The sequence below is a fragment of the Protopterus annectens genome, chromosome 2.part1 (assembly GCF_019279795.1).
Source record: "Protopterus annectens isolate FY-2018-M chromosome 2.part1, PAN1.0, whole genome shotgun sequence".
Lineage (NCBI taxonomy): Eukaryota > Metazoa > Chordata > Ceratodontiformes > Protopteridae > Protopterus > Protopterus annectens.
In genome coordinates, this window is record NC_056729.1 from 625,778,960 (window position 1) to 625,806,593 (window position 27,634).

Sequence of the window (27,634 nt, forward strand, 5' to 3'; positions counted from 1 at the left end):
TGAAAATTGTTCTTCTCCTTAAATCTTCTTTTGTGGGGGTTAAGCCCATCACCACCCACCCATGTTGGGAGCAATCAGCCCCACTCCCTAAACTTATACATATCAACTCTGAGATCACCATACTTCAGATAAAAGGGAATATTCTGAGAAATGGCATCTCAGATTTGGAATGTGCAAGTCCAAAAGTGCAATCTTTCCTCCTTTCAGCCTGAAAAACTATATATATATGTGTGTGTGTGTATATTTATGTGTGTGTGTGTGTGTGTGTGTGTGTGTGTGTGTGTGTGTGTGTGTGTGTGTGTGTGTGTGTGTGTGTGTGTGTGTGTGTGTGTGCATATAGATTTATAAAAGAAAACTGACTTGTAAGAATGTTGAACTCCATATGGGCAAGACCATATGATTGACCCTCAGAAAAGTCAAAGTATTTATATAGAGATCTTGGTACAGCAGCGATCGGAAAAATTTGCCCTTTTCCCCATTATATTGTGATCTTGGAGTTAGTATATTTAATTTGTATTGGGTGCTGGTGGTACAAGGGGGCTTGCACCCTCTGCAGAACATAACATTTTTATTTTTGTGTACCTTTTGATGTTTCGGAAAGTCACTTATAAGGTTTGACTTTCTGAAAAGTCGATCTTTTGATATAAGCCCATATCTATCTATCTATCTATCTATCTATCTATCTATCTATCGATCTACATAGATAAAGATTTACATATAATTCTGAAAATTAGGGTGGATACTTTTTTATATTTATTAACTAGGCAGAGTCACTATGTACAAGTACCTCTTTTCATGGGATAAGTAAGAGCAGCATTTGGTTTAACTACTTGCTCAGAGTCCTACAATAGGTTAATGTAAACTGATGAACTCAAACTGGGAAATGCTGTATGAAGTTTATTGTCATTTCATAGCCTTAATCCACTAAGCTAAACTGTCACTGTTACTGGTGTTGCAATCACAGATTAGCAGCATTCTCGGCCTCAGATGTATTTATTAGCATAGTATAAAGTGCTTAACACTTGTACACCATGAAACAAATCTACTACCCTTCTTGTTCATAGGTTCATAGGTAGTTACTAGGCTATCGGCCCAAGGGCCTAAGTAAGCCTAGCCAACAAGGTTCCCTGGCTTACGCCACCCAAGAAAGTTATTTTCCTGTGCCACTGTCGAGCAGAGACACAGAAGTGATCCCCAGGGTGTATTTTCTATTTCCCATCCACTTATCAAGATTTTTCTTGAAGAGTGCTAATGAAGAACTTTGCTTGACATATATGGGTAGCCTGTTCAGAGTATGGGAAGTCTCTGGAACAGGAATCTATCCCTCCAGCATGCCCTGTTTATTGTGGTGACAAGGTTTAGGTCCCTAGAGCATGTAGCTCAGAGGGATTGGGATTTCTTTAGGTGTAGCATGTCCAACAGCTCTGGGTTTGACATAGCTTTATATGTTAGGCAGAGATCACCACGGAGTAGGCGATATGCTACGGAGTAAAGCTGGAGTTTTTTGAGATGGTCAGTGTAGGGCATTTGTTTGAGGCCAGTAATCCTCTTTGTGAGGTACTTCTGTGGCCTTTCCAGCTGCTGCAGATGTCTTGTGAGGTACATTCCAAAACGGGCGTTGTACTCTATAATGGGTCTAATGAGTGATGAGTAGAGGGGAAAAAATGACTTATTTTTTCCTGGATGAGAACCCTTTTATGATGAGATGTGCCATGTAGAAGGACTTCCTTACTACTGTGGTGATGTGACTATCAAAGGAGAGATTACTGTCCACCTGGGTCCCAAGGTCTCTTATCACACATTCGGTGTTAAGTAGATTGCTGCCTATGTGGTATTTCATGGGTACAGAGTTTTTACCAAAGGGGATGACACTGCACTTTTTTGGCATTGAGCTTGAGGCCATAGCTCTGACACCAGGCATCTGTCTCAGCGAGGCCCTTCTGTAGGATGTCCACATTATTTGGGGACTTGACTATGGCTCCTAGTTTGCATTCATCTGCAAATATCATTAGCCAGAGGCCTTCTGTGTTAGCCTGTACTTCAGAGAAGTTGATACCAAACAGGAGAGGTCCTAGGACTGAACCCTGTGGTACTCCAGTTGTCACTGGTTTGAGGTCAGATTTGGAGTCTGCAACTTTTACATTGTGGGTTCTGTCAGTGAGCCAGTTGGCAACCCATCTTGTGACATAGGGATTTATACCTAGTTTAGTGAGTTTAGCTGTAATTCCAGAATGGAGGATGGTGTTGAAACTCTAGGCGAGGTCAAGATAGGCTGAGTGAACCACCTTAACCTCATCTACGGCTTTGGTGACTGCCTCAAAAAAGTCAATCAGGTTCAGGAGGCATGATCTGCATTTCATAAACCCGAACTGGGTGGGATCCAGAGTTTGGAGGTTACCAATGTCTTTATTTATGAGTTCCATGATGATACATTCAATGGCCTTGCAGACCAGGCTTGTCAGGCTAATAAGGCGATAGTTCCCGGGATCAGTGGTGGCTCCCCCTTTGTGGAGTGGGATAACTGTTGCTGTGCACCATTCAGTGGGCACAAAGCCTGATGCGAGGCTATTATTGAACATGGTGTTTAGGTGGGGAGCCAGTTCATTCTGAAGTTCGTGTAAAACGTAGCCTGGAATGTTGCCCGGTCCCATGGATGCTGTGTTTTTGGCTTTAGAGAGTGCAGCTTTTACCTGCATAGTTGTGATTACAGGGACTCTGCATTCTTCCTGTATAGATATGAGCCCTTTAGGGGGTGGGGGGGGGGTAAAGTTAGCATTGAACCTATCTGCCAGGATGTTGGCAATATCAGTTGGTTCAGTAATTTTCGTGCCATTGTGCTGTAACTCTGAGCAGATCTGGGTGTTGCCATCGAGATTCTTGACATAGCTATATAATACTTTGTGGTTGTCCTTAGAATTAGTGGCGATTTTATTTTCATAGCTAGCTTTGGAGGATCTTATAAGGGATCTCAGCTTCTTACTGAGGCTGACCAGGGAGCTCCTCCACTCATGGGATTTTACTCTCTTTTGCAACAGTTTCTTCCTTCTGTTGTAGAGTTTTTTTATGGCAGGAGACCACCAGATTGTCTTCCTTTTTTTGGAGGATAGCGTCTTGGTTCTGTTTGGGATAGAATGATCCATGCACTTGTGTAAGTGCTTATAGAGTGCATTTGTGTAGGATTCAGCAATTGTAACTGTATTGTCCATCTGCATGGGTGTCATGAAGTTCACCACTTCTGTCTTAAGAAGCATGAAGTTGGCTTTGGAGAAATTTTTTACTGTGGTTTCCTTAATGGGGGGTGGGGACGTGATGTGGATATCAAGGGTGATTTGCTTATGATCGGATTGGACCAATGAGGAGTTGACTTCAGGTGTGGAACACCGGTCACTCATGTTGGTAATGACTAGGTCTAGGATATTGTTGCCCCTGGTGGGGGTGTGGATAAGTTGATCCAGGGCATTGGAGTTTATGAATTCCAGAAAGTGTTGAGCTAAGCAGTTGTTACATGAGTAGTTTTCCTAGTTAATGGTGGGGTAGTTGAAGTCACCCATTATTAGGGTGTTTGGTTGAACCCTAATATTTTCAAGTACATCAAGGAAAGAGGAGTGGGAATCCTGGGGCATGGTGGCGGATCTGTAGCAAGCTACAATTTGGATTGCAGTTTTCCCCAGAGTTAGTTGCACTTGGATAACCTCGGATGCATTATGCTGAGCAACTAGCCTGGAGGTGTGGATGGCTTTAATGAATATGGACACACCTCCTCCTTTGGTGTTTCGGTCCAAGTTACATGGCTGAAAAGTGTGGTATGAGTTAAAGTCTGGTTGTGCAGGGGTGCTCTCTGGAGCCTTGAACCAGGTCTCAGTCACTGCACAGATATCAATGTTCTCCATTTTATGGAGTGCCTCGAGTGAGTGCATTTGGAGATTTAGACTTCTAGCATTGAGTAGCATTACCCTCATTTTTTGGTTGCCTGTTCCTGTCATGGTGGTGAATTTGTCATTTGAACCTTGCCTAAAAAAATGCATTATAGGGGCGGCAAGAGCCTTAGCCAGTGTCCGGAATCCCAGGGGCGAGAGGTGCAGGCCATCTCTGGCAAAGCATCGTGGTCTGCTTGTAAAACAGGCACAGTGCTTTATGATATTAAATAAAAGCATAATTCACTTAATGAAAAAATACTAACCATAACAAAGTGTATGATTCAACACTCAGCTGATTTAACTGCTGTAGCTCCATCTCTGTAATTAGTGCTCACCGACTGGTGCAATTAGAGTTTTCTGATTGTTTCTGTTCTGCTGCCTGATTTGCCTGGTGGTGCACCCTGCTCCATTCACCCTTGCCCTGCTTGTGCTCTACTCTACCCCCATTCCCACCCACCTCCACCTCAGTTGAAATTATACACAATAACTACTCCCACATCTGTACGTGGACAAATCAAATCTGTCTGACATCATCCACTCAACTGACCATTCTATCCAACCTGTTCTTCAACTCTCTACTCCTACCATATACCTAAGCAACTACCCTGCTACCCCCTCCTTATAACTGTCCTACCTTAGCTCATGTATCCGTACCCTTCACATGCAAATAAAACCTAGCAATCCCACTTTCCAATGTACTACATAGTTCTCCTTTACTATCCAACTTTCACTCCTGTACCTAAGGCTCTACCTTATAATAAAACTATAAACATAGAAGAAGATCATACTAGGAAAAACACAACTATTTAAAATACCCCATTTCTCCCACTTTCTCCTATACTTCTTGTACACTTAGGTGATAAAATTACTTACTACTCAACTCACCTAGGTATTAAAATTGCTTTCAACATTAAACTATGTCCTGCTAGATAATCTGCTACCTAAAGAATATTTAACTTAAATATCAACAGTATGCTCCAACTATAACTCACTGTCCTAGCAGGTCTGACAATATTTTCCAACAGTACTTCATACCATGTCAATCTAATTGATTCAACACCCCACCATGCCAACACTACCCTTCATTCTCAAAACTCTGCTTATTTCAGTTCTCTTCTTTAGTCATCCATTTTCAAGATACCAGCAACTCTTTACACTCCCTACATATCCCTACCTTACCATCATTCCCCCAAACCTTCCCTGAAATATGATAAGTATATGGTCAAAATTATAAAAATCATAAGCTATGTGGCATCTAAACTAGTGGTGATATAAATCCAAATCCCAGTCTACCTACTAGTATTACTAGCTCCTCCACTCAACAGTGTAGTCACCATCACACCACATGGCAATTCCCTAGGAAAGCTGCAGACCTATTGTTATTAAATATAAACATAAGTATTACTGAAAAAAATCATGATCTACATGACAACTCCTCGCTATATTCACTCACTATCATCCTTCTAACCTGAAACATGGCTAAAACCAGACATTAGAAATAATGAAATCTTGAGACCAGGTTTTAATATACCTCAAATACCTTCTCCCTCCAACCTGTACCTACTAGCTACATCAAAACTCTACTCTCTAAATTAAAACCATGCTCAGCATCAGCTGACAATATTCCTTCCACTTTTCTTCTACTAGCAGCTGACTCTCTTGCTCTCCCTGTATCTATCCTAATCAATCGCTCTATCTCTGAATCTAAAGTCCTTTCCATCTGGAAACAATGCTACACTCTACCTATACACAAAGGAGGTAACTCCTGTGATATCTCCAACTTTAGACCTATCGCTATCCTCTAACCTGTCTCTAAAGTACTAGAAAAATGGATTCATAAACAAGTTATGCAGTATCTAATACAGGAAAATCTGCTTACACCCACTCAGCATGGCTTCAGACCCAAACATAGCACCACAACTGCTCTATTATCCTTCCTCAACACTGTCTCTATAGCCATGGATGACCATAAACCTATTTCTTGCCTATTCTTGGACCTCTCAAAAGCTTTTGACACTGTCTCACACTCTCTTCTGCTGCACAAACTGCATAATCTTAACTTCTCCTCTGATAATGTTGCATGGTTTTCCAGCTACCTCACTGATAGATCTCAATCAGTGAGATGGCACTCTGCACTCTCCCCTCCTCTCCCTGTAAAAATGGGTGTACCTCAAGGGTCTATCCTAGGGCCTTTACTCTTTAATATCTTTACTAATCAGCTCTATAAGCCACGGCGGTGCAGCAGTAGCATTGTTGCCTCAAAGCAAGAGGTTCTCCTGTTCAATTCTCAGCTGGAGCGCTGTCTGTGTGGAGTCTGCATATCCTCCTTGCGGTTGAGTGGTGTTCAAAAGACATGCGTAGAATGGGCATGCCTTCGTTGAAGGTTGAGCATCGAACTGGCACCTCGGCACCTGTAAAAAAATCTACTGCCAATCATTAGTGGACCGGAGTTCCGCTGTGGTGACCCCTAACCGGGAAAAGCCAAAAGAAGAAGAACAACTAATCAGCTCTATACCTCCTGTCCTCAGTCATCTTTAGTGCAATATGCAGATAACTCTACAGTCATCACCACAGCCAACTCTCCCTCTAAGCTCTTCTCAGCTACTCATGCATTTTTTAACTTAGTTGAAACATGGCTCTCCAACAACCAGCTCATCCTTAACAATAAAAAAACAAAGCTGTTACTCTTCCTACCTTAAAAGTTCAACAATATTAAACCCTCCTTCTCCATATAGCCCCTTAATAACACTCCCATTCAGGTAGAATCCAGCACTGAGCTTTTAGGTGAAAACATCAATAATCAGCTTAAATTTGACTTGCATGTTAATAACTGTAACAAAAAGACTCATTCAAAACTAGGGCTCCTTTACCATAACAAGACATTCCTTACCTCTGAAGCTAAGATTACTCTCTCTCTTACCTACCTTCTACCCAGTCTAATGTACAGTTCTCAAATTCTCACAAATCTTAACTCAGCACTCCTGACCAAACTCAAATCTAACTATAACAAGGTTGCTAGATTTGCTGCCCAACAAACCTACAAATTCCATCACTGTTTCTCTCTAAAACACCTAAACTGGTTTGAATTACCCCATCAGCTTCTTCTCTCTCAGCTCCAGATCATCCATTCTATCCTATACCAGCCTTCCTACTGCCCAGCACTATCCCCTCTCATCTCCCATTATTCTCCCTGCAGACCTCTCAGAAGCTCTGACCAAGACCTACTACAAATCTACAAACCCAAGTCTAAAGTTGAACACAACATGTAGAGCTATCACCCCACTATTGCTTGGAATAGGCTCCCACTAAAAATCAGGACCCTTACACATCCTAAACAATTTAAGACAGCCAGCAAAGAGCACTTTAAAAGTCTGCCACTGGACTCTCCCTCCTTAAACATTCCCTACTTCTCATACCTTAATTTACTTTCTGCCCATAACTCACTCTTCTCACCTGCTCTCTATAATCTTCCTTGACTACTTTTTATACTGTCTTCTAAAATCTATTAAGCAAATTGCCTCAGAGAAACATTGTATTGTAATTCTCTTGCGTTCATGCAACTACATTATAATAAAACTGGGCTTTTGGAACCACTTACCCCAAAAACTATAGTCATCTTAATGACATATTTATTTTTATAAATCTTGAAATAGTTTTGCTATACTCCTGATTACTGACACTGTATAACATTGTATTGCTACTTAATGCCTTGTTATAATCTTGTAACATTGCTGTTTAATGTTAATTTATAATGAAAATTGTTTAATATGTCGGAGCTTTTCTCCCCGGGCCTCTGTTGAAAAAGGGCTCTTCAGCTCAGTCGGACAATCCCGGTTAACAAAAGTAAAATAAAATAAATAAATAAATAAATAAAATATCTTATGTAATGACAGAAAAAAATAAAAAAGGAGGTGGCATAGCCATTTTGTTGAAAAATCAGCTTAATGTTGAAACTTTGGACCTATCTACCTCTGTTCTTGACAAAGCTGAAGTTATCCTTACCAGAATAAAAATTAACCCCCAAAAATGTTTTATATAATTGGATGTTACATCTAACCCTGTAATAACATACCATACTAGAGAATTTACTAAACTGGGCCTCCAATACATTCTCTCATGAAACAATCATTATGGGGGACTTTAATATAGATTGACTAACTTGTAACTCAAGCAATCCCGCCAGTTACATCAACCTCCATGGATATAATCAAATAATCCAATCACCCACTAGAATCGATAAATCACCCAAGAGACAGTCACGCTGGACTGGATATTGATAAACAGACCAGCTCAGTCATGTCATTCTGGCTGCCTACCTGACAGCCTGAGTGACCACCTACCAACCTTATGCTAAAACAATGTACAAATCAGGCTAAACATACAACCTACCAGTTAATAAGAAACAAAAGAAACTTTAGCCCCACCAACTTTATTACTACTCCAAAAAGCTGTAATTGGGAACCACTTAAGACCCTCAACCTTAATGAAGCAGTTAATTACTTTAACTCTACCTTTCCTGATATGCTGAACTCACATTCCCCTCCCTGAACCATCAAAATTAAATCCAAATCTGCACCATGGCTTAGCAAAGAAACTAGATCATTACTGAACGCTAGAGACAACATTTGGGACCAATGGCATAAAACGGAATTTCAAGCATCTAAAAAATCATACCTACAGCTAACAAATAAAGCAAAGAAATTGGTCAAACTAGATAAGATCAGCTACTGTCACAATATATAAAAAAGCATCTAAACAATCCTCAAAAATTCTGATCAGCCATTAACAATATTCTCCTACCTGGTAAAGTTGGTACACACTCCCCAACCACAACAAACTCCTCAAAGAATATAGCCACACAATTCAACAATTATTTCACTGAATCTATTCTTGCCCTAACCAGCCCTCAACCATCCCCCCCATCTCCAAAGAATTACCTAAACCAAACAATATGTATAACATATTCACCCTATAACCTGTTACTATGGACATAATTAAAAAAACTTCTAAAAATTAAAACCCACAACATTAGCCGCAGACAAACTACCAGCTGATTTTCTGAGAATTGCTGCTGACGCAATAGCCTTCCCATTAGCCATTCTTATTAACAGATCTATATCTAAAAATCTAGTCCCTGATATCTGGAAAATTTCCCCATATAATTCTACTCCACAAAGGAGGTAATTCAAAAGAGCTCACAAACGATCACCCCATAGCCATTCTTCCCCCCCTGTCTAAAATCCTAGACAGGTGTACACATACACAAGTCATGGAACACCTAAATACTCACAAACATCGGTCTAATACACAACATGGATTTCAGCCTTTTCAGAGCACCATCACTGACCTAATGTCATTCACAGCACAGTTAATAATAACAGTTGCAATGGAAAATTTGTATCTGCAATCTTTCTGGACCTCTTTAAGGAATTTGATACACTAGCACACAGGAAATGTATTACTGTTCTTTCTGATCTAAATCTCAGTGAACATACTATTGCTTGATTTCAAAGTTATCTATCAGGTTGACAGCAAGCAGTTCAATGGCAGAAAGACCTTTCCCTTCTACTTCTAGTTACTCCAGGTGTTCCTCAAAGCTCCATCCTTGGAGCCATACTGTTCTTTGTAACAACCTTCATACCTCTAAACTACATGCTACTGTCATCCAATATGCAGACGACTCCACATTAATATGTGCTGCTGCTTCCATTCAAGAACTTCATTCACTAACACAAGCCTCCTTTCTTTCTGTTGAATCTTGTCTCTCTAACTCCCAGCTTATTTTGAACCTTAATAAAAATAAACTTCTGCTCTTCCACCCAAATAGATACACTCCAACATCTCATCCATTCAACATCACATCCACAAATAACACCATTATCTCACCTGTCACCCACACTAAGCTACTTGGGGTCGAAATCAACTGTAATATGAAATTTGATATTCACATCTCCCATACCATAAAGAGGCTCTACAAAAAATTGGGCATCCTATACAGACATAAGCAATTTCTTACAAGAACAACTAAAGAAACAACAGCATATACACAGACACACACACACACACACACACACACACACACACACACACACACACACACACACACACACACACACACACACACACAACTCCTCTCAACACTCACCTATGCTTCTCCAATTCTCACTAATCTAAGAAAAACAGACATTGCAAAACTTGACTCATGTCACAATAAAATTGCCATGTTTGCCATAGGCTCTCCTTATAGGTCTCACCACTGCATAGCCCTAAAGCAACTTAAATGGTTAGAATTACCACAGCTCATCCTTTATAATTGACTTAGCCCATAAAATTCTATATCACCCTGAAAAAAACCCTGCTCTAAAAACCTACTTCATCCCTACACCAGTAACAGAGTGCTATGCTCCAATAATAAACTCCTCCTGGATGTAACTAAAGCCAATAATACAGCAGGTGAATCCCTCTACTCAAATTTCATAACTAGAAGATGGAATTATTTGCCCACCAACTTAACAGCTACAACCTCTAACACAATTCAAATTCAAAAAATCTTTAAGAGCTCACCTGGCCAATACATGGCTCTGCTCTTGTGCCACTCCTGGCTAGCACCAATCCACAATATAACACTGTTCTCCTGTCTTTTCTCAACTATGTTTCACATTTACTAACCAGAAACTGTCTACTTTCTCCTTCTTCTTTCAGCCTTTCCACAGTGCAGGCCACAGAACCTCCACATTGTAATCAACTTGCTCCATGCAAGACATCGGTTTCTCTGACTTAAGTAATATAGAGAATGTCCCGTATCTTTCAGACCTATGATATGTATGATTGACTTTCCTTGTCACACTTGCAGTATCATGAACCTTCCGTCCCTTACTTGTAAAACTGTATATAATGGTTATCATGAATCAAATTTGTATTTTACTGTAAGCATTCCTGTATCATGACACTTTACCTAATTTGTCAAATTGTATGTATCAGCTACTGTATATGAATTTTGTGTATCCTTCATTTATTGTAAGAACTATTGTTCATAAACATGGGGCTTTTCTCCCCAGGCCTCCGCGGAAAAAGGACTTGTGTCCAGTCAGGCTTTCCTGGTAACCAAATGTAAAATAAACAAATAAATAATAAAATGAAGCATTTAATATAACTAGTGTAAATGTAAAGCCGCGCACAATGAAGGTAAAATTCACAGTGCAGAACCAAACAGCACAAGCACATGAAAGTGTCAACAACTGCAGCTCATAAAATGATGCTAAAGTGAATTATAAGGTTATGTGCAGTATCAATGGTGTAGTAACATAAGCATTTCAATATGGCAAAGAAGAAAAAGTACTGGAAATCATGTCGTCATCCATCTGTTCAGCATTCATAATGAATATGAAGGCTAATAACTTTTATGAAACAAAGGATCTTTTGTACGGACACTTCCACACTGAGTAGACAAAACTGAATGCACCAAGGACCAGAATCCCACCAAAAACATTTGCTGAAAAAAAATGGCCAAAAAAAAATGTTTACACTTCTTTTGCAGGCAGCAAGCCCCACGTGCCCAGCTTATATATATACCAGCTCCATGGTTACACCTTCTCGAAGAAGGGGGGAATTCTCCCAGAAAGGCCATCACTGTCTGCAGAAATCGCCAACAATATTTTCCAGTGGAGGAACTCTGATCATCAGCAGGTTGTACCTTGGACAACTGAAGGTTGAGAGTTCAATCTTCGTCCACCAGTAGGGTAACTTCTTTTTGTACTTAGATGTTTGCATAATATCCATAGCAGTGGGGCTCACCATGAGCACACCTTTGTCCTCAGGATGTGAGCTACACTGACAAAATACCTGGTAATTTTACTGACTGAGCTGGTTTAGCTAGGATCCACTTACTGATGATTATTCTGACCTGGCTTAGAAGACTACTGAGAAGTGACCATTAGATGCACAGAGTGAAAGTATTTCCTGATTATGTTATGGCCCTAACCTAGGTTGAAAGACAATGAGATGTGGCCAAGGAAGAAACTCTGCCCTATCCATAAATAGATATGGCACTAAGTCAGCCTGCAATTCCAATCCAGCCATCTCTGCATGGCATGGTCTGCCAGAACTGTGTGAGATCCACCTACCATCACAAGAAACCATCCCCTTCCAGGATCGGCAAGTTAATATTCTTCTTGGCTCGATGTCAAGCACTTAAGCTACTAATTGATCCTGAATCACTTTAGGTACAGTTAAGGCTTAATCCCTCTCAACCACTGGCAAGCCTGGGGGCTAGTAACCTTTAGATGCTAGAAAGTGGTACTATCTGAAAAATGGCAATGTACAACCATGAAATAAAGGAAAAATACAACTACTGTATTTATTGATGATGGAGGACAGAAAACATGCACTGAATGCAAGTACTGCACAGCCAACCAGGCCCCAGTGATAAAAATAGCTACATGCTTATCAAAATTCAGCCATGCTTAATGAACAAGAACTTCTTGACAAACATAAGGTTGCTGGCTGAAGGTACGAAGCAGACTGTAAGTGGTACATGCCTTGTGGACCGCTCATAAACAAGACTATGGAAGACTATATAACTGACCCATATGCTAGTCATTAAGACCAGAGAAGCACTCTACATCTTAGTCACAACACATTTCCATTACCCTAAAAGTGATTGACTATCCTTATCCTAGTCAGCTATATCAATGGTATAGGGCATACACCTCTCCTGCATGCTATCTCATCTTTTGGAATAAACACGCTAAGCAGGCACCTTGAAACAGCAAGTCCGATGCTCAAATACAATATGCTCTAAGATACGTAAAGTCTTCTTATGAAGTGGGTCACCAAAACTGTGCAATAAGCTTAAAAGCCACAAATAAAATGCGAGGAATGAAATCTAGTCTAATAATAGTTGCCAATCTAGTTCTCTATTTTCTAAGATTAATGGAACTGGTCCTCCTCTTTCCGGTTTAATAACTTGGTCTATTGCCATGAACTGGAAACTGTGCCCCTCATGTTTAAGTATGTGTTTAGCTAGAGCGTTCTCTTTATTCTTTTTCCTCATGGCATATGAGTGTTCGTATACTCTGTCCCGAAGTCTTCTATCAGATTTTCCTATATAGAAGGCTTGGCAGCAATTGCATGTTGCTAAGTAGACTATAGATCTGGATTCGCAATTTAATTTGTGGTTGATTTTGTATTTCCTTTCACGAATTGTGAATGAATTAGCTACTCGTACCAAGTGGCAATAATTGCATGCCCCACATTGAAATGATCACCCCACTATTGCTTGGAATAGGCTCCCACTAGTCACCCTTTTGGGGTTAACCTGCCACTGGACTCTCCCTCCTTAAACATCCCCTACTTCTCATACCTTAATTTACTTTCTGCCCATAACTCACTCTTCTCACTAGCTCTCTATAATCTTCCTTGACTACTTTTTATACTGTCTTCTAAAATCTATTAAGCAAATTGCCTCAGGGAAACATTCTATTGTAATTCTCTTGCCTTCATGCAACTACATTATAATAAAACTGGGCTTTTGGAACCACTTACCTCAAAAACTATATTCATCTTAATGACATATTTCTTTTTATAAATCTTGAAATAGTTTTGCTATACTCCCGATTACTGGCACTGTATAACATTGTATTGCTACTTAATGCCTTGTTATAATCTTGTAACATTGCTGTTTAATGTTAATTTATGATGAAAATTGTTTAATATGTCAGAGCTTTTCTCCCCGGGCCTCTGTTGAAAAAGGGCTCTTCAGCTCAGTCAGACAATCCCGGTTAACAAATGTAAAATAAAATAAATAAATAAATAAAATATCTTATGTAGTGACAGAAAAAAATAAAAAAGGAGGTGGCATAGCCATTTTGTTGAAAAATCAGCTTAATGTTGAAACTTTGGACCTATCTGCCTCTGTTCTTGACAAAGCTGAAGTTATCGTTACCAGAATAAAAATTAACCCCCAAAAATGTTTTATATAATTGGATGCTACATCTAACCCTGTAATAACATACCATACTAGAGAATTTACTAAACTGGGCCTCCAATACATTCTCTCATGAAACAATCATTATGGGGGACTTTAATATAGATTGACTAACTTGTAACTCAAGCAATCCCACCAGTTACATCAACCTCCATGGATATAATCAAATAATCCAATTACCCACTAGAATCAATAAATCACCCAAGAGACAGTCACGCCGGACTGGATATTGATAAACAGACCAGCTCAGTCATGTCATTCTGGCTGCCTACCTGACAGCCTGAGTGACCACCTACCAACCTTTATGCTAAAACAATGTACAAATCAGGCTAAACATACAACCTACCAGTTAATAAGAAACAAAAGAAACTTTAGCCCCACCAACTTTATTACTACTCCAAAAAGCTGTAATTGGGAACCACTTAAGACCCTCAACCTTAATGAAGCAGTTAATTACTTTAACTCTACCTTTCTTGATATGCTGAACTCACATTCCCCTCCCTGAACCATCAGAATTAAATCCAAATCTGCACCATGGCTTAGCAAAAAAACTAGATCATTACTGAATGCTAGAGACAAAATTTGGGACCAATGGCATAAAACGGAATTTCAAGCATCTAAAAAAATTATACCTACAGCTAACAAATAAAGCAAATAAATTGGTCATATTAGATAAGATCAGCTACTGTCACAATATATAAAAAAAGCATCTAAACAATCCTCAAAAATTCTGATCAGCCATTAACAATATTCTCCTATCTGGTAAAGTTGGTACACACTCCCCAACCACAACAAACTCCTCAAAGAATATAGCCACACAATTCAACAATTATTTTACTGAATCTAACCAGCCCTCAGCCATCCCCCATCTCCAAACCAAACAATAACTATAACATATTCACCCTATAACCTGTTACTATGGACATAATTAAAAAAAACTTCTAAAAATTAAAACCCACAACATTAGCCACAGACAAACTACCAGCTGATTTTCTGAGCATTGCTGCTGACGCAATAGCCTTCCCAGTAGCCATTCTTATTAACAGATCTATATCTGAAAACCTAGTCCCTGATATCTGGAAAATTTCCCCATATAATTCTACTCCACAAAGAAGGTAATTCAAAAGAGCTCACAAACGATCACCCATCGCCATTCTTTCCCCCCTATCTAAAATCCTAGAGAGGTGTACACATACACAAGTCATGGAACACCTAAATACTCACAAACTTTGGTCTAATACACAACATGGACTTCAGCCTTTTCAGAGCACCATCACTGACCTAATGTCATTCACAGACACAGTTAATAATTACAGTAGCAATGGAAAATTTGTATCTGCAATCTTTCTGGACCTCTTTAAGGAATTCGATGATTTCAAAGTTATCTATCAAGTTGACAGCAAGCAGTTCAATGGCAGAAAGAACTTTCCCTTCTACTTCTAGTTACTCCAGGTGTTCCTCAAAGCTCCATCGTTGGACCCATACTGTTCTCTGTAACAGCCTTCATACCTCTAAACTACATGCTGCTGTCATCCAATATGCAGATGACTCCACATTAATATGTGCTGCTGCTTCCATTCAAGAACTTCATTCACTAATACAAGCCTCCTTTCTCTCTGTTAAATCTTGGCTGTCTAACTCCCAGGTTATTCTAAACCCTAATAAAACTAAACTGCTGCTCTTCCACATGACTAGATACACTCCACCACCTCATCCATTCAACATCACATCCAAAAATAACACCATTATCTCACCTGTCACCCACACCAAACTACTGGGGGTCAAAATCAACTGTAATATGAAATTTGATATTCACATCTCCCATACCATAAAGAAGGTCCACAAAAAAATGGGTGTCCTAGACAGAAATAAGCAATTTCTTACAAGAACAACTAAAGAAACAATAGCTCATGCACAGACACACACACACACACACACACACACACACACACACACACACACACACACACACACACACACACACACACACAACACTTACCTATGCTTCTCCAATTCTCACTAATCTAAGAAAAACAGACATTGCAAAACTTGACTCATGTTACAATAAAATTTCCATGTTTGCCATAGACTCTCCTTATAGGTCTCACCATTGCATAGCCCTAAAGCAACTTAAATGGTTAGAATTACCACAGCTCATCCTTTATAACCGACTTAGCCCATGAAATTCTATATCACCCTGAAAAAAACCCTACTCTAAAAACCTACTTCATCCCTACACCAGTAACAGAGTGTTATGCTCCAAAAATAAACTCGTCCTGGATGTAACTAAAGCCAATAATACAGCAGGTGAATCCCTCTACTCAAATTTCATAACTAGAAGATGGAATTATTTGCCCACCAACTTAACAGCTACAACCTCTAACACAATTCAAATTCAAAAAATCTTTAAGAGCTCACCTGGCCAATACATGGCTCTGCTCTTGTGCCACTCCTGGCTAGCACCAATCCACAATATAACACTATTCTCCTGTCTTTTCTCAACTATGTTTCACATTTACTAACCAGTAACTGTCTACTTTCTCCTTCCTCTTTCAGCCTTTCCACAGTGCAGGCCACAGAACTTCCACATTGTAATCAACTTGCTCCATGCAAGACTTCCTATCTGTTTCTCTGACTTAAGTAATATAGAGAATGTCCCGTATCTTTCAGACCTATGATATGTATGATTGACTTTCCTTGTCACACTTGCAGTATCATGAACCTTCTGTCCCTTACTTGTAAAACTGTATATAATGGTTATCATGAATGAAATTTGTATTTTACTGTAAGCATTCCTGTATCATGACACTTTACCTAATTTGTCAAATTGTATGTATCAGCTACTGTATATGAATTATGTGTATCCTTCATTTATTGTAAGAACTATTGTTCATAAACATGGGGCTTTTCTCCCCAGGCCTCCGCGGAAAAAGGACTTGTGTCCAGTCAGGCTTTCCTGGTAACCAAATGTAAAATAAACAAATAAATAATAAAATGAAGCATTTAATATAACTAGTGTAAATGTAAAGCCGCTCACAATGAAGGTAAAATTTACAGTGCAGAACCAAACAGCACAAGCACATGAAAGGGTCAACAACTGCAGCTCATAAAATGATGCTAAAGTGAATTATAAGGTTATGTGCAGTATCAATGGTGTAGTAAGATAAGCATTTCAATATGGCAAAGAAGAAAAAGTACTGGAAATCATGTTGTCACCCATCTGTTCAGAATTCATAATGAATATGAAGGCTAATAACTTTTATGAAACAAAGGATCTTTTGTACGGACAATTCCACACTGAGTGGACAAAACTGAATGCACCAAGGACCAGAATCCCACCAAAAACATTTGCTGAAAAAAAAATGGCCAAAAAAAAATGTTTACACTTCTTTTGCAGGCAGCAAGCCCCACATGCCCAGCTTATATATACCAGCTCCATGGTTACACCTTCTCAAAGAAGGGGGGGGGAATTCTCCCAGAAAGGCCATCACTGTCTGCAGAAATCGCCAACAATATTTTACAGTGGAGGAACTTTGATCATCAGCAGGTTGTCCCTTGGACAACTGAAGGTTGAGAGTTCAATCTTCGTCCACCAGTAGGGTAACTTCTTTTTGTACTTAGATGTTTGCATAATATCCATGGCAGTGGGGCTCACCATGAGCACACCCTTGTCCTTCAGATGTGAGCCACACTGACAAAACACCAGGTAATTTTCCTGACTGAGTTGGTTTAGCTAGGATCCACTTACTGATGATTATTCTGACCTGGCTTAGAAGACTACTGAGAAGTGACCATTAGATGCACAGAGTGAAAGGATTTCCTGATTATGTTATGGCCCTAACCTAGGTTGAAAGACAATGATATGTGGCCAAGGAAGAAACTCTGCCCTATCCATAAATAGATATGGCACTAAGTCAGCCTGCAATTCCAATCCAGCCATCTCTGCATGGCACGGTCTGCCAGAACTGTGTGAGATCCACCTACCATCACAAGAAACCATCCCCTTCCAGGATCGGTAAGTTAATCTTCTCCTTGGCTCGATGTCAAGCACTTAAGCTACTAATTGATCCTGAATCACTTTAGGTAAAGTTAAGGCTTAATCCCTCTCAACCACTGGCAAGCCTGGGGGCTAGTAACCTTTAGATGCTAGAAAGTGGTACCATCTGAAAAATGGCAATGTACAACCATGAAATAAAGGAAAAATACAACTACTGTATTTATTGATGATGGAGGACAGAAAACATGCACTGTATGCAAGTACTGCACAGCCAACCAGGCCCCAGTGATAAAAATAGCTACATGCTTATCAAAATTCAGCCATGCTTAATGAACAAGAACTTCCTGACAAATATAAGGTTGCTGGCTGAAGGTACGAAGCAGACTGTAAGTGGTACGTGCCTTATGGACCGCTCATAAACAAGACTATGGAAGACTATATAACTGACCCATATGCTAGTCATTAAGACCAGAGAAGCACTCTACATCTTAGTCACAAGACCTTTCCATTACCCTAAAAGTGATTGACTATCCTTATCCTAGTCAGCTATATCAATGGTATAGGACGTACACCTCTCCTGCATGCTACCCCATCTTTTGGAATACATCATATTCACTGATAACTCATAAAAAAAATTAACATGCAGACATTTAACGGGTTGGAAAGTCAGCCAATGATGGTCAGTGCATTAAGATGTACCCATATACCTATACTGACTGCATGGAGTAAGAAGAGGATTACATTTATGAATAGAATGGGATTCTACTCCATAAACAGCCATATAATCTGCAGATAACATGATCACCAATATTCCTGAAAGCACCTTGAAAAATCATACGCCTACATATGGAATTAAAGTGACTTGTAGTAGGCTTTCATTATGTCAATGTACAAGACTTAAATTACCTTAAATGATCTGTGTCAAGCTTTCTTGTAGGGATTTGCATAACAGAGAAATCTTTCAAAAAACATATATCTTGTCAGTAAGCATATGTGTCAGATGGTTCGATATCAATTTGTCAAAGGTTTACTTATACAAACCTTTCTTCATCAACGCAGAACCACTGAACATTCACTTTGGTGAATGTTCACATCAAAGAAACATTTAAAGAGGGAAAGGAAGCAGTTGGCCAACACTACGACTGTAACTACAACTGTAACACACACCTCAGTATGTCAAGAGGGAATCATTATCCCCTATAAGATAGTTTGAGATGGCTGCTAGTTGAACTTTAGTTGTGGAGAAACTTGCTCTGTACTGGAAAATTGAAGCAACAGGAATGCTGTAATTGGAGCAATGAAGGGATCTACTTGCTTTTGATGAGCCAAAATAGTGAATCTTTTTCATTTACTCTTGTAGTCTTTTCTAGTAGAAGCTTTATGGGAAGATACCAAATTTTTCAAACTGGGGAGGAAAGCCTGGAATATCTAGCCATCATCGGAATTGGAAAAACAATGCAGTCAATTTGAGGCCTACAATATCTGGGTGAGTCTGTCGTAATGGATGAAATAGGAGGTCTGGACTAGGATCCAGCATCCAAGGGGAAAGTATTAAGTGAGACCAAAGGAAGAGAAACCATACATGTTGAGGCCAAAGCTGTAGCACTTTCTAAAGAAATATGGGGATGAGAGGAGGGGAGGGTAAGCATAATAGACAGGTCTATATCGAATTAGCGAATGCTTAGAAAAGCGAATGCTAATTCATCGGCCCCTTTTAAGTGAAAGCTTACAATCTCGAACACAGGGCAAAAAATCACTGGGCCAGTTTTGTGAGTTCGCCATTTCCTCCACTGTGGTGCGATCTCGGAGTTGGTATATTTAAGTAGGGGCGTGTGGGGGGTGAAGAAGGCCCTCTACATTATATAATGTTTTAAGTTATTTTTTTTTTTGTGGACCAGCGATTTTTTTCCCTGGGAAAAAAAAATGACTGTTCTGGGTGTTCGAGATTTTAAGCTTTAGGTTGAAAGGGGTCGATGAATTAGTGGTAGCTTTTCTAAGTGTTTGCTAATTCAATAAAGACCCTAATAGACACCAGAGGGCCAAACATGAATGAGAGCATCTCTCTGTGACTGTCACTAATGAGAGATTAAGCAAAGGACCGGCTACATTTGTTGTTGAAGGGTGATGCAAATAGGTCGCAGCAAGGTTGATTCCCACTTGTGGAAGATCATGTTTGCCACTGATTGAGAGACCACACATAAGGCACGCAGATAGTCCTACTGAGCCTGTCTGCTAGAATACTGGACTTCCCTGATATGTGCATTGCTATTAGAAAGCAGTTGGAAGAGATTGTCCATTGTCAAACCCTCACTGCTTCTTGACAAAGGGGCTAAGATCTGGCTCCTGGCTGTTTGTTGATATAACAGACTACTGACACGTTGTCCATTTGTACTGCAATAGTCCCTAGAGGGAGAAAGCTCTAAAAGCCCTGCATTTCTAGAAGCACTACTCTCATTTCTAGGACACTAATATGCAGATTAGTTTCTTGTATTGACCACATGCTTTGAACAATCCATCCTGAGAAATGACCCCCACCCCAACTGGGAGATGTCCGTGGTTAATGTGCTGCTGGGTGGAGGAAGGATAAACAGACAACCTAGATTGATCTCCTCAGATTGGACCCACCAAAGAAGAGAGTTTCTGCACACTTGAGACAATTTTATGGGATGATTCATGATTCAAGGGGTAGTGATGAAAGGACCGTCGCACCACTAGAGTCCATTCAAAGTTATAGTAGCAGCTATCGACCCTAATGCTTTGAGGACCAATCTTGTCAAGAGAGTTAGAATGGATAGATCTTCCCTGATGTGTGTCCTCAGTGTAAGAATTATGTTCTGAGGCAGAAACGCTAGACAAATGACTGTGTCTAGATGAGACCCTATAACTCTATTACTTGAACTGGTTGAAGATGAGATTTGTGCATGCCGATGGTGATTCTCAGTGAGAGTACCAGGTGAAGAAAATAACCTCTAGCTTTTACTAGTTGGTGTGGTTAGGAGTCAGTCATCTAAATAGGGAAACACTCTGAATCCAAGCAGTCTCAGGTGAGCTGTGGTGAGACCAAAGGGCAGGGCTATGCACTGGTAATGACTGGCTCCCAGCTGGAAGCACAGATACATTCGCGAGCATCTGTTCATTTTGATGTGATAGTATGCATCTTAAAGATTGATTGAGCACATCCAGTCATCTTTCTGAAGAAGGGGCAGAATGGACTGAACCATGACCATCTGGAACTTGGAGTTCTTTACTAATTGGTTTAGATAGTTTAGATCCAAAACTGGTCTCGGGGCCATGTCTTTTTTTGGCACTAAAAAGAACCTTGAGTAAATTCTGGATCCTGTTTGGTCTGGTGGGACCTACTGGGTGACTCTTTTTTCCTAGCAACTTTATAAGTTCTTGAGCTGCTAGCTTCCTCTTATTGGGAGGGACATCTATGATAATTTTTTTTTATTTTATAGGGATTTATACAAAGGGAATGACATATCTTCTGGATATGATCCTTTGCACCCAAAGGTCATTTGTGATGGCTAGCCAGGCATCTTAGTGCAAGGATAAGTGCCCCCCAACTGCCCTCAGAGAGGGGCAGTCAACAACATTTCAGAAAAGCTGGAAGGACCTGTCTGAGAAAGAATCTTGAGATCCTTGATTCTACGGATGACCTCTGCCATGCAGGCAATGTCTACCATTATAACTGTTTTTCCCTCTGCCTCTGGGTGAAAAATCTCTGTGAGACTCATGGAAAGGACCTTGAGACTTCTTGAACCACATTTTCTTACCACCACACTGGAAAAGGGTCTCTCTGGAGTAAAAAACTGAATTTCAATGTCAGCAAAGTTTTTTCATCTTGTACACTCCAGGAGAGAGTCTGTTTCACTGTTGGGCCAAAGAAGGACAATCCAACAAGGGAGCACTGATAAATGATGCCTTGAAGGGTTCTGCAAAATCACATAACCACATCCAGGCATGACTCCTATTGGTTATACATGAATCAGCTACCCTTGAGGTACCTTCTGAGGTGTGCAAGATTAACCTCATGGACATGTTGGAAATGGACTGTAGGGTGGCCACTTGTGAGGAAAAGGCTTTCTGTTCCTCTGCACACATGGATCCTGAGGCAGAATTAGAGAGTTTGTTTATTAAGTCCCTCTGTAATTTGATGAAATGTGCAAGTAATTCAGCAATCACAATGTCAAAGTCGCTGATGCATAAACCCAGTTCCCAATTCTGTCCAAAGCCCTAGTCTCCCTGTTAGGATGATGGACAGAGGAGCTCTGTTCCACAAGCTCCTTCTTCATGGCTGCCACAACCATGGTGTCTACAGCAATCCCTTTTTTCCAGTGCTGTTTATCTGCTGGGCCACTTACTATTTTATCTGGGCATTTATGGATAGGTTTCACAGAGTCCAGTTCCTTCCATGCCCTGTGGGAGACAAGATCTATAAGATAATCTGCTGGTGAGGGTAACCCAAGATGTAGATGGGGCAGATCCAAAGGCTTCCAAAACCACCAATTCCTCCTGGGATAGCATTTGGGTAGACCAACCACCTTTCTGGAGAAGGATCTCTAGGATATCTCCAAATGAGACATGTTCCATTGGAGGTCTAGGGGACTCTTCCCCCTCATCAAACCTGGCACCCTCTGTTAGGGATTCCTGTGGGGAATCCAGGTGCCTCCTCTTACATGTTCTTTTATGAGGGACCTCCTCAGTGGCATGTTCTGGGGAAGTATTGGAAGAGATGTGGTGCTCCCTAGATGGAGCTGTTTGGAAGCTGTTCTGGGCTGGCTGTCCCTGAGGTGAAGGAGATGAAGGCTCACACACATGATCCGGAAATGAAACAGAGTATGGATCCAAAGGCAGAAGAGTCAACACTACTCTCAGCTGAGAGAAGACCCTCTCCACCATCTCAGAGGCAGAGGGACCTGTAGAGATCAAGGACAATCCCTCCAGAGCTGAGACCCTCAGAGCAGACAACCCCCATGCCTCCCCAATCTTTCACTCTGAGGGAAGAGTTGGAACTGAGCTATCAAGCGTTGAGGCTCTGAGAGGAAGTGACTGCTCTGAAAGCTTCAGAGCTGAAGTCAACCTCTTGGACCTAACACCAAGGCTTTGGTTCCAAGAACCATTATGCTCCATAAGAGTTGGAACCAATTGGATAGATAGAGAAGTAGTCGGAAATGAAGAAGGAAGGACTTTTGGATCAGACGTATTGACTCCTGGAGCCTTCGAATCTGTGAGCTCCAAAATGGGTGGTTGGTTTGGAGAAGGAGTAATAACAGGTAGCAATGCAAGTTGATAGCTCACGGATCCGGTAGGGATGGAACTGTCAAAACCCCCATCTGGATCTATGTTCTGAGGAATTTCCTCATCATTCTATCCACCTCCACTTTAGAAAGCTTACAAGAGTACCTAAAGGAAGAGGATGTGGATGGTGGCCTAGAGGACCTCTTGGAAGTTTCTTTTAGAAAGGGAGACCTCAGCCTCAGAACCAGTTGTTCCAGGGAGAACTTGGAGCTCAGTGGATATAGCTATAGATTGTTTTGGCTCCAAAGACTTCAGATCCAATAATTTTGGAACCTTTTTTTTGAGGTTCCGATGGAGATGTCTGAGGAGGAGTCCAGGCAGGAGAGAGCTTATGATGCTCCCTGGGCTGCTTGGTTTTCTGAGAGGGGGTTTGAGCCCCTGTAGGAGTACCTGAGGAGGAAGCTGAAGCAGGGAGGAGACCTTTTAAATAAACTTATTCCTGTGATTGCTTAGAGCTCTAGTATTGAAGGCAGCAGAAATTGCACAGGAACTATACAAATGTGCTGGGCCTAAACAATAAATGCCCTCCATGTGGGCATCAGATTTACGAATCTTGTGTCCACAAGAAGTGCATTTCTTAAAACTGGTGGGTTTATTAGCTATACTGGTTACTTAAAGCACAAGATAAAACAGGTAAGAAATACTTTTTATTTTAGGTATAGCAAGAAATGAGAAGAGGAAGAAGGCTCACTAACAATGGTAGATAAGAGACATGCTTGTCAGTATAAACAGAAGAAAAAATAAACTACCAATAAACTTATATAAAAGGGTTACCAAAAGGTAATGTATAATGTTAAGGAGGGAATATATAATATTAAGCTATTAGGAAAAAGGATAGAAGGGAAAAAAATTGATTTAAGCAACAAAAAAGTCACAAAAATCACAATGGAGCTTGAGAATTTGCAATCCCAACCATTGTGAAGAGCGACAAATGAGATCTGATGTATTTTGATGGTCAGAAGCATTATCAGTATGGGAGAAGCTTCAGATTTGGATCCTAGAATCTGTAGGAAGTGTCCGAGTCAGATCCGATGATTGGATCCAAACCCATTGGTTGAGGTATGAATGAAAATGACAACATCAGAACATTCATTATAAGACATCATTTTATTTATTTATTTATTTTATTTTATTTTACATTTGTTGACCGGGCTAGTCTAACTGGATACATGTCCATTTTCAGTAGAGGCCCGGGGAGAAAAGCTCCGAGCAGCAACAATGACAAGGAAATACAATAAAGTATAATTAAAATAAAATAAAATTTGTTACAAAATTAACATTAAAAGGTAGAGTTATACAGTGTTATTTAGCAAATTTAGGCTAGAATCAAATACTATAAGTAAAAACAAAAATTAAAACAGAAGATAGATAAAGTAAAACAAATTTTTTTTGAGAAAGAGCATGAGGGGGCAAGAGATATCAGTCAGGTTTGGAGCAGGGACAAAGCCAGTGGGATTTAGGATATTCTTTAAGGTTCTTCTTAAAAAGTAGAGTAGAAGTAAGGTTGGACAGTTCAGAAGGAAGATGATTCCAGCTCTTTCCTATTGTGTTTGAGAAGAGTGAGTCCCCAGCTTTGTTGTTGGATTTAATGGAAGAGATTTGAAGTTTATTTGCTGAGCGTAGAGTTGCAAGATTTTTGTAAGGAGAGATGAGATTAGTGAGGACTGGGGTATTTTTAGGGTAGTATAGGATCTTTTGGGTGATAACAAGTTGTTGAAAAAGTAATTGGTTTTGTAGTTCATCATGTCCTAATTCACACATCAGTTGCACATGCTTCAAACAATACACATTGCTATTACATGTGGCAGATTCATGCAATACACAGCTGTGTGTAGGGAATCCACTCATACGTGTGTGTTGTTTGTAAGTGTTTTTATCTGTAAGGCAGATACCTTTGTCAGCCAGGAATGCTTTAGTCAAGTGTACTTCTACGGTGGTGCAGCGGTAGCATTGTTGCCTCACAGCAAGAGGTTCTCCTGTTTGATTCTCGGCTTGGGTTGGGAGTGCCTTCTGTGTGGAGTCTGCATATCCTCCCCGCAGTCGAGTGGGCGTTAGAAAGACATGCGTTGAATGGGCGTGCTTTCGTTGAAGGTTGGGCGTCGGGTTGGCAACTCGACACCATAAAAACTAACTGCCAATCATTTAGCAGACTGGAGTTCCGCTGTAGTGACCCCTAACTGGGAAAAGCCAAAAAATGATCATCATATTTGGCACAGTGAGCTCAAACACATCCTGTCAGCCATACAGAACTATTCTTGGGATGCATACCCATTAGGATTTCACAGACTTCCCTTCAAGGTGTTCTACTAGATGCCTGTGGGATACATCTTTCTTTGTTGGACACAGTAAATACATAGCTCAGTGACAACATTGATGTCATGGGTTTAATTCTTGCAGGTGAGGATTGTGGCTAATGTGTCATGCAGACCTCTCAACTGGCTAGGATTGCCATGATTTCAACTTCAAGCTTAACACTGTACCTCTTAACCCCCTCCAAAAAGTGGTAATTTTTGAGGAAAACTGGTGAATTCCCCTTATAGCATACTGACAATCATTACAGTTGTATATTGATTGATTCAAATGTGCTTACTGTAATGGTACTTACTTGACTAGGAAGTGTATATACATGGGGTATTGCCATATTTACCATGCCCTCTTCTTCTTTCCTCATTCATATCTGTACCCATTTTCATCATCACACTTTCCCTGCCTAGTGTAAGCTTCATTGTATTTACCCTTGCTATTCCCTCCCCCATTATTTCATTCTGCAAATAATTGTTGTACAGTACATTGCATTCAGTACACTTTTCTTTACTGTGTTAATACTGCTGTTATTGCAGTATTTTCACCCTTGGTAGTCATTGGGGCTGTCCGGATAATCTTGCTCAGCAGGCTTGCTTGTGAACAAATGTGAGTACTTCTTATTTCTGTGCCTGTGGTGCTCTGCATGGTTTCTTATCTGCAGCACTGTTGCCAGTCATGAAACCATATGTGTATACGTGCAAGTGTGATGAGCAGCATGAATATATGATTTGTGCTGCTGCTCATCCCAAAGCCTACACAGAGTTTATTGAATTCCTGGGATTATCTATGTTTTCCTTTCAGATGTAAAAAACTGTTTGGATGATTTCAATACACATTAACTTTTAGCCCCAAGAAAATCTGCACTGGCTAAGTTTGAGTAAATTAAACTGTAGACTGTGATATTACATGCATTAAAATACAAAGGCTGGTGGGGAGCAAACTACTTACATATCTTAATCACTTCCAGCAGATTCATGCATCTTTTATTTTTGACTGAACTGCTTGCCAATATACTTTTTAAATGCTGATGTCACTGTGACAAGAGAAATGTAGAAGAACAGAGTATTCAAATGCCTCATGATTAATTGCTTGCATCTGCAGACATCTTGCCTCCAAGTAACTGACTTTGGAGATCACTAAATAATCTTTGTAAATGTCATCAAAGATACTGATTTCACTGTGCTAAGACAAATGTAGAAAGAACAGTGTTCAAATTGCTTGCATGCGCAGACAGCTTGTATCCAAGAAACTGAATTTACAAATGCTCTAAATAATCTTCGTATAGGTCACTCAGAGCATACCATTCACATTTTGCAAGATTAACTGCCTGCACCTTTTGACTTCTTGACTCCCACTGAAAACCTTTGCCAATGGGAAATAAAACATAACCTATGACTTTACTAATACAAGAAAGATGAAGCGTTTCCATGCCTTTCATCATTTCATCTTATTTTTCAAGTGTATTTATTTAAAAAAGCCCTTGTCTGTAGATTAGACCATAGATATTATACTAGATATCCAGATATTTACAACAGGGTAAATTATCTTACTTCTACATAAACATTGATCATTATACTTTTACACCAACTCACCTTCACCCAGGCAACCCAAGGGCAATTATATTAAAGTTAGCTTGCTTCTGACTAGCCTTTCTTACTTTGTTACACTTTAAAGTCTGGATACATTGCAACTTATAAAAAGTGCTTTCTTGCTGTATTATTTTTAACATATACAGCAGTCACTGATAAGATACCCTACCTTACTTTTAAAATAACCCCTAACTGCACACTATACCAGAATGCTTTACAATATAACATGCAATTTACAGCATGAAAATTGCATACAAATAGTAGAACAAAAACTGCTTTTACCTACAGTTACTTCTTCAGTACATTCAGCATCCTTTTAAACATTAATGATATAGAGTATATGCTTTACAGTTATCCATCAGTTTAATGAAGTCCACAAAATTACAGTCTTCCTTCAGACACTTCTTGCAAAGCCATGTTTCACATCTTTTCCTATATTCAAACGGAATTATTATATTCTCCCATGTATTCACTACTTTCATGGTATTGCTCGTTTTCTTCTTGATCCTTTCCATCTCCAAACACCAGTCTCTGGTTCTTG